This window comes from Elephantulus edwardii, unplaced genomic scaffold (assembly GCF_000299155.1).
Source record: "Elephantulus edwardii isolate Elephantulus edwardi_28Jun2011 unplaced genomic scaffold, EleEdw1.0 scaffold00137, whole genome shotgun sequence".
In the NCBI taxonomy this organism is placed as follows: Eukaryota; Metazoa; Chordata; class Mammalia; order Macroscelidea; family Macroscelididae; genus Elephantulus; species Elephantulus edwardii.
Window position 1 is genome coordinate 9485938 of NW_006399887.1, and position 8115 is coordinate 9494052.

An 8115-nucleotide genomic window follows, 5' to 3' on the forward strand; every position below is an offset into this window, starting at 1 on the left:
TAAACTTTCATCATTGCTCTTAAGCACTTTGGGGAGGCCACTAACAACACATTTTCCCAGTGCAACAATTCTGATTTCTTGACTGCTGTTACCATGGGTGTTGATTGTGGATAAAAGTAAAATGAAATCATTGATCATTTCAATTTTTTTCTTCTAATATAATGTTGCCTATAATCACATTAAAGAGGACTTTTATCTTTTTGTTGTGATAACAAAGTTAAAATTCTGGGCCGAATGCCCTTTTATCCTCAGCAAGTCCGAGAGAGTATAATCCTGTAGGGTGATGGTTACAGGAATAAAAACATGGAACTAGCATCTTGAGCTGGACTTATGAAATACCTGAAAAGGGAGTTTTTTAATTTGCATGTGTTGTTTTATTAATTCCCCCCCCCCATATTTTCAGCTATCATCATGATGGGACATGCATAGACAAATTTGAGGTTCTCCTAATGATAACAGCAAATGAATTGACTTGAATGACCAAAGAGGATAGAAGAAGAATTGATGCCTTTGAGCTGTGGTGCTGGAGAAGAGTATTGAGAATACCAGGGACTGCTAGGAAAACAAACAGATTCGTCCTGGAAAGGGTTAAACAGGGTGGCTCCTTGGAGGCAAGGATTCTGAGGCTCCGTCTAACATAATTTGGACATGTTGTGAGGAGAGACCGGTCCTTGGAGAAGGACATCATGCTTGGGAGGGTAGAGGGACGGCGCAGGAGGGGAAGGCCCTCTATGAGGTGGATTGATTCAGTGACTGGAATAATTGGGATGGGAGTGTCAGAGACAGTGAGATTGGCACAGGACAGAGCAGAGTTTAGGGCTGTTGTACATAGGGTCGCTATGAGTCGCAAGCGACTCGACTACACATAACAACAACAACAACAAGGAAACTGGCAGTAGTAGGATCCTATTTAAGGCTGTCATCCATGGTACAACGTAGAATGTACAAGGAAGAGTAGTTATCTCTTCCCAGGCAGTTTTTGAGACAGGGGGCACTGCTTACTGTATAATTTTCCATCTGCAAACCGGCTGATTCTTGTAATAATGTGATAATGTAGAACGGTGTGTTATTTATAGAATAATCTATATTAGATATTGATATCGTTTTTTTCTAGTGACCTTATAAAGATGTAGAAATTGAGTTCAACCTGTCAGCACTGCATAGATTTTGAGGACTGTTGAACAAAAATAAAGAATCCTGGTGGCATAATGATTGAGTGTTCTATTGCTAACTGAAAGTTTGGTGGTTCAATTCTACTCAATCATTCTGTGAGAGAAAAACCCGGCAATCACTTCTATAAAGAAAATGTTATTCTTTTACTTAGGGTTACTATGAGTCACAATCAATTCAGTGCTCTCCCATAGAAATAGAACAGGGAAGTAAAAGAAGAATAAGACATAAACATCAAGGAAGCTAAAAGCTTTAGAAATATTACAACTTCTTATTGTAGTGATTCCAATAAATTGCTTCTGATTTCTCTTCAGTGATGTGGACAAAACATCTCTGTTTTCTGTGCTCTAATTTTCTTTCCTTTTACCACTCTCTCTCCCTCACCTTAGCCATTCTGATATTTTTCTGCATACAATAATAAAACTGAAGATGCAAATTATGCCAAGAAGTAAGACTTATCTATTCCTTCAATTGCTTCAATTGTATGGAAGTGATTTACTTTAGTCACACTTCTACATTGCTGTTGTTGTTGTTGTTGAGTGCCGTGGAGTCATGGACGACTCATAGTGACCCTGTGAATGAAAGACCTGTACAGTTGTATAACTTTCATTGTTTCACCAAGTTCATAGGGTTTCTGGAGGCAAGCTATTTCAGAAGTGGATGCCACTCCTGCTTCCTAGCTTGTTTTAATTGGGGAGCTCCACCAAACACTCTCCACCATGGGTAATCATTATCTCATTTGTAACATTAGTGTCATAGTGTTTAGCATCACAGCCACCACAAATAACCTCAGTAGAGCAAATGGACACATCAGTGCTATACCATTTAGAAGAGTGTTTGACCAAAACAATTAGAACTAAGCCTGAGGGCAGCAGGTTAAAATCACCCACCTGCAGCCTGGTAGTATTAATTTCTGTCCACTAAGCCAACTGAGCTCTCTATTCTGATCTTGTTCTACATACAATAATAAACTGAAGATACAAATTAAGCCAAGAACTATGACGTACCTATTCCTTAAATTTCTTTAGTTTTGTGAAAGTTTTACTCCTACATCTGTTGTGTTTTTAGGTGCCGTCGAGTCATCTGTGACTCAGAGCAACCGTATGTACAACAGCCCTAACCCTGCCCTATCCTGTGCCAATCTCACTGTCTCTGACACATCTATCCCCAGTACCCCAATCACGGAATCAATCCACCTCATAGAGGGTCTTCCTTTCCTGCCCTGTCCTTCCAACCTCCCAAGCGTGGCTTCCTTCTCCAAGGAATGGTCCCTCCTTGTAACATTTCCAAAGTATGTCAGATGAAGCTTCAGAATCGTTGCCTCCAAGGAGCAGCCTGGTTTAACCCTCTCCAGAATGAACCTGTTCATTTTCTTAGCAGTCCATGGTATATTCAATAGTCTTCTCCAACACCACAGCTCAAAGGCACCAATTCTCCTTCTATCCTCCAAGTCATTGTCCAACTCTCTGACACATAGCAAGTGATTGCAAAGACTGTGGCCTGTATCAGGTGCACTTTAGTCTCCAGAGTGACACCATTACTCTTCAGTACTTTGGAGCGGTCCCTAACAGCAGACTTTCCTATTGCAATACGTCTTTTAATTTCCTCGATGCTGGTGCCAAAAGTGTCGACCATGGAGCCGAGCAAAGTAAAGCTGTTAACAGTCTTTCTTATCACCAATCATCCTGATGCTGCCAATTGACCCAGTTGTGAGAATGTTTGTCTTCTTGACATTGATTCTTGCTAGAAGTAAAGAAGAGACAAAATTCAGAAGTTCCGTCAAGATCAAAATTCAAATGTTAAGAGTTAGGAGTAAAAGGAAGATTTAAGGTTATAGTTTCAAAGTACCTCCCCAGGGGATACTTAGTCATTTAAAATAAAATGACAGCTTGTTCTGTAGAAACATTTAGATTCTACCTTGACCAAATGATCAAGTTTGTCATTAATATTTTTGGACAGATCACTGTCATATGCCTCTTGTCACAGTGGATTGAAAAGATTACAACTTTCCCTTGATGATCAGCATAAAGAAAAAAAATGAGAGGAAATTCTAAGTCTAATTATAAGGAATTATCAGAAAATATTATCAAAAGTAATTATATTAAATACCTGTGCTATGTTTAAAAAATGTCAGTGTTGGGAAAGAAAAGAAAGATTGAGGAAAAATACCAGATTAAAGGTGATGTAACAAACATACATACCTGATAAACACAATGTATGATCTTTACCTGCAAACATCAGGATGGGGTAAGGCTGAGGAGAAACTGGATAAATTATGTATACTGCATTGAAGCCAATGAAGGAGAGAACAGTATAAAAGCAATATATTTTAGGGTATTATGATTATCATAAGAGTTTGGGGGTGCAGAGGGATTGTATAACAATGAAGGAGTTTTTCTTCTGTTTTTCAAGGAGAAGACTGAACTGGGAGTTGGGGTGGGGTGGGCAGGGAGAAAAGTGCAACAATGAATGAACAGAAATCCAAAATTTCTGTAAATGCTCATTGAAATTAATAATAAGAAAATTTTAAAAATACACCAAATTGCTGCTTTATAAAACTATCTAGTAACAAACTCTTTTAAAAATGTTTGTTGTGACCTATTTTCAGATTTGCAAAAATATTGATATACTAGCAAAAATATCTCTTAGCTCTCAGATCACCAATATGCCGACATTGTATTACATAGTACTATCTTTTTTCTACATACATTTCTGTGCAAATCGATACTAAATTATATAATGATGGATTTTTTAACCTTTAAATGTTAGTTCTTTTAGAAACATACAGAAAAATATGCTCACCTTCTTCATAATTGCCTTACTTATTACAGTGCTAATTTTTTTTACATTACCGTAGATAACATTATCTAATTCATAATAGATCGAGAAGAGATTGAGGTTCTTAACAATACAGCTTGCTCGGCTCCACAATCAACACCCTTAACACCAGCACTCAGGAAATCAAAAGTCGAATTGCACTAAGAAAATCTGCTGTCAGTTCCCTCTCCAGAGTACTGGGAAGCAATGAAGTCAGTCTAGAGACTAAAGTGTGCCTAATCCAGGTCATGGTATTCCCAATTACTTGCTATGCATCAGGGAACTGGACAATGACTAAGGATGACAGAAGAAGAATTGATGCCTTTGAATTGTGGTGATGGAGAAGAGTCTTGACTATATATCATGGACTGTCAAGAAAACAAATAGGTCTGTCTTGGAGAGGGTGAAACCATGTCTGAACCTGGACGCTAGGATTTTGAAGCTGTCTAACATACTTTGGGCATGTGGCCAGGAAAAAGCCCATCCTTGGAGAAAGATATGTTTGGAATGGTGGAGGGACAGCACAGGAGAGGAATACTCTGAATGAGATGAATTGATACAATAACTGGGGCAATTGAGGTCGGGTGCTGGCATTAGTGAGAACAGAGCAGAGTTCAGAGCTTCTGTCCATAGGGGTTGCTATGGGTTGTGGACAACTCAGTGGCACATAACAAACAACAATTTACTGTCCTTAAACGAATTTTTCTACTGTTTCTATTATTCTTTCACTTATTTCATCCATTTTTATTATTAAGTGTCATTGAGTCAGTTATTATTTACAGCAACCCAAGGTAAAAAGAAGAAAGCATGCCTGGTCTTTCACCATCTTTTCATTAGTTCTGTGTGTGAGCCCGTTATTGTAGTCACTGTGTCAATAACCACACTGGGGGGCTTCTGCTCTCTCCCTGATGTTCTGCTTTACCAAGTATGAAAGATAGGACTCCTTAATAAAGTCTTGACACCCTAACTTTTAAAGAAGATAATGGCTGAAATTCCCTTCCTGGAAGAATTGTTCCTTCTTTGGACCATGGTATGTATATCAATATTCTTCACTAATGCCATAGTGTAAAGACTACAGTTTTTCTCCAGTTTTCCTTATTAACTGTACAACTTTTTCATACTAATGAAGTGGTTGAAAACATGGTGGCTTGAATTAGGAACAATTTTGTCCTTAAAGTGGAAATTTTACTTTTAAAACTTTTGTCTTTTCCAGCAGATCTTGCTATGTAATGTATTATTTTCTTTCTTACCAATTGTTTACATGAGTATTGATTGTGGATCTCAGTAAAGTTAAACCCTTGACAACTTTTATCATTTCTCCATTTATCATGATGCTTTGTATTGGTTCATTTGGGAAGAGTTTTTGTATTTTGAGGTGCAATCCATACTCAAGTCTTTTATCTTTATCAGCAAGTACTTCAAGTCGTCTTCATTTTCAGCAGGCAAGATGATGTCATCTTATTATGCACTGTTAATGAGTTTTCTTCCAAAGTTAATGTCACAATATTTTTCCTATAGTTCAGCTTCTCAGATTATTTGTTCAGCATATGGATTGAATAAATATGGTCAAGAGACACAATTCTAGTGCATAGCTTTTCTGATTTTAAATCATGCAATATGCCCTTGATATTTCTAAAGCATTACCTCTTCGTCTATGCCCATATTTTGCCTTAGTATAAATCAATGTCATTCTCACTGGAGTTCTTAATATTTGCAATATTATACCTGGTTTGTTAGGACTCAGGCAGCTAGACACTTTATATAGTCAATAAAACACAGGTAAACATCTTTCTAGTGTTCTTTCAGCCAAAATCTCATCTAACATCAAGAATTATATTCTCATATCTGTGTCTTCTTCTGAATCAAGCTTGAATTTCTGGTAGCTTCATGCCAATATATTTCTATGAAATTAAAAAATTATATTCAACATAAATTGACTTGTACCTTATATTAATGTGATATTGTTCAGTAATACCATATTCTTGTAGCTCATCAGTAGAAACAGATTAGGAAAGGTGTGCAGTAGGATTTATGTTTTGTCCACACTTTTTCAATCTGTATGCTGGGCAAATAATTTGAAAACCTATAATCCTGGCATTGGGATTGGGAAAGATTCATCAACAAGCTATATTATACAGATGAAATAACCTTGCTTGTTAAGTGAAAACTTGACATATTTACTAGATAATATCTAAGACTAAAGCCTTCAGTATAGACTATACCCCAACATGAAAAACTGAAACAATCACCACTTATCCAATAGGACCATCATGATAGACAGAGACATGATTGCAGTAGTCAATAATTTCATTTTGCTCGAATCCACAACCCACACTTGTAACAGCAGTTGAGGAATTGAAAGATGAGTTGCACTGGAAAAATCTGCTGTCAAGGATCTCCACAAAGTGCTAAAGAGCGAGGATGTTAATATAAAAACTAAAGGGTCAATTTAAATACTGGCTAAGAAAGTTCTAATTTTATCTTGTTTCCCCTCATCTACCTACCATTTCAAAGACAAAGTAAGCCACGGTTTGAAGACTTATTGGACAATGGAGTCTTTTGTTTTAAAGTCTTGGTCAAATTTGAAGACTGGCATTTTAAAACTTAACAGTGGACTAACTTAGAGCATTTTTTCTGGGTTAGCTGCTTAATATTTCCTTGTTTCTATTTTAATCTGTAAATGATGTTAATTACACTTTCCTACATCCCATAAGAGCTATGATAATTACTGTTGTTAAAGTACTTAGGTTTCCATGGATAAGGGAGATAGTGTAAGGGCAATGCATTATCATCATCATTATCATTGCCCTGGGCAGCCACTCATTAATGACTATATTTGAGTAAAAACCCAGGAAAGGTTTAATTGATATGAGACAGAAATTTGTCAACCTTAGACATATTACAGAGAACTTTAAGTCCAGAGAGAAAAAATTTTCATTAATTAGACCATTTCAAATGTCACCACTGAAAGAAATACAATAGTTCTATGTACTTAACAATTCAGCATTCATTCATTTACATTTCTGGATGGCCTGGGAAGAGCCAAGCATGTTGTTGGTTCTAAGCATACAAAGCTGATGACAGAAAAATTTCTGGTGGGCCTATTTTGTGGCATTTAAAATATGTACCAGTGTTACTGTTCCTTATAGTTTGATATAAGCACTACCTATTATGTTTTTCATTAAGCACTCCATTCCTAGTATTCCTTTATGAAATATTTGAAAACATGCTTATTATCCCATTTCGGGGGGCAGGGAACCCCTAAACACAAATGAGCCATCCATCGTGAAATAAATTCTAACTTACAGTGACTTTCCTCTTAAATATTTTGTTTAACAAATCTGTAATTTTATTTATTTGCTTTTCTATAAGTTTAAATTCTCGAGGGATATTGCATTACATGGATTCTGTGTACGATGGCCTTAGTAGGAAAGTTACTGAAATTTGGCCCAAACCACGCCACTGTTGCCATGGGCATGAGTTACCTTTTGCTAGATTATTCTGTTTTTGTTAGATTTGCTACCAGGAGTAATTCTATTATGTTTTACTTTTACTTTTTAAATGTAAGTACACCCCTCACCTAACTAGAAATTTGTCTCATCTAGGACATAAACACCTTCTCTTTTCTGAAGAGATGTGTCCTCTCTCTGGTTCCAAAGACCTTATTTATAGCCAGCTAAAGTGGCCTTGCACCACAGCCTTCCAGCCCTCTTTGTAGTTTAGAAGCCCTGTTCCCAGGACACCTTCACAAGAGGAGGCTCCGAGATGGTGAGGAAAGCCTCTTAAATATTTTTGTTATAATCTGTGAATTGCTACTCATATGTAAAGCTGCTTTATTTTGGTATGCCATTTTTTGCTAAAAACACTGCATTTGTCCACTAGTCTTACTTTACACAAATATTGTCAGTGTGGCATCTGTTAGATGCACTAGCTACAACATTCTGGAGTACTGGAAATAAAAATGATCATCTATCTCCAAGTAAGGGGGTTCTGGCAGAGTGATGTTAAGGAGCTGGGCTGCCAACCCAAAGGAATGTGCTTCGAATCCACCAGCTGCTTTGTGGGAAAAAGATGAGCAGTCTTTTCCCAATCAATTCAGAGCGTTTGGAAACCTGCTGGAGGGTTAGC

At 37.1% G+C, this 8115-nt stretch overlaps 1 pseudogene; it reads right to left on the reverse strand.

Annotated features, from left to right (window-relative positions):
• Window positions 1-7360: 7360 nt before the first annotated feature.
• On the reverse strand, window positions 7361-7697 carry LOC102863950 (annotated as a pseudogene).
• Between the last annotated feature and the right edge of the window lie 418 nt (window positions 7698-8115).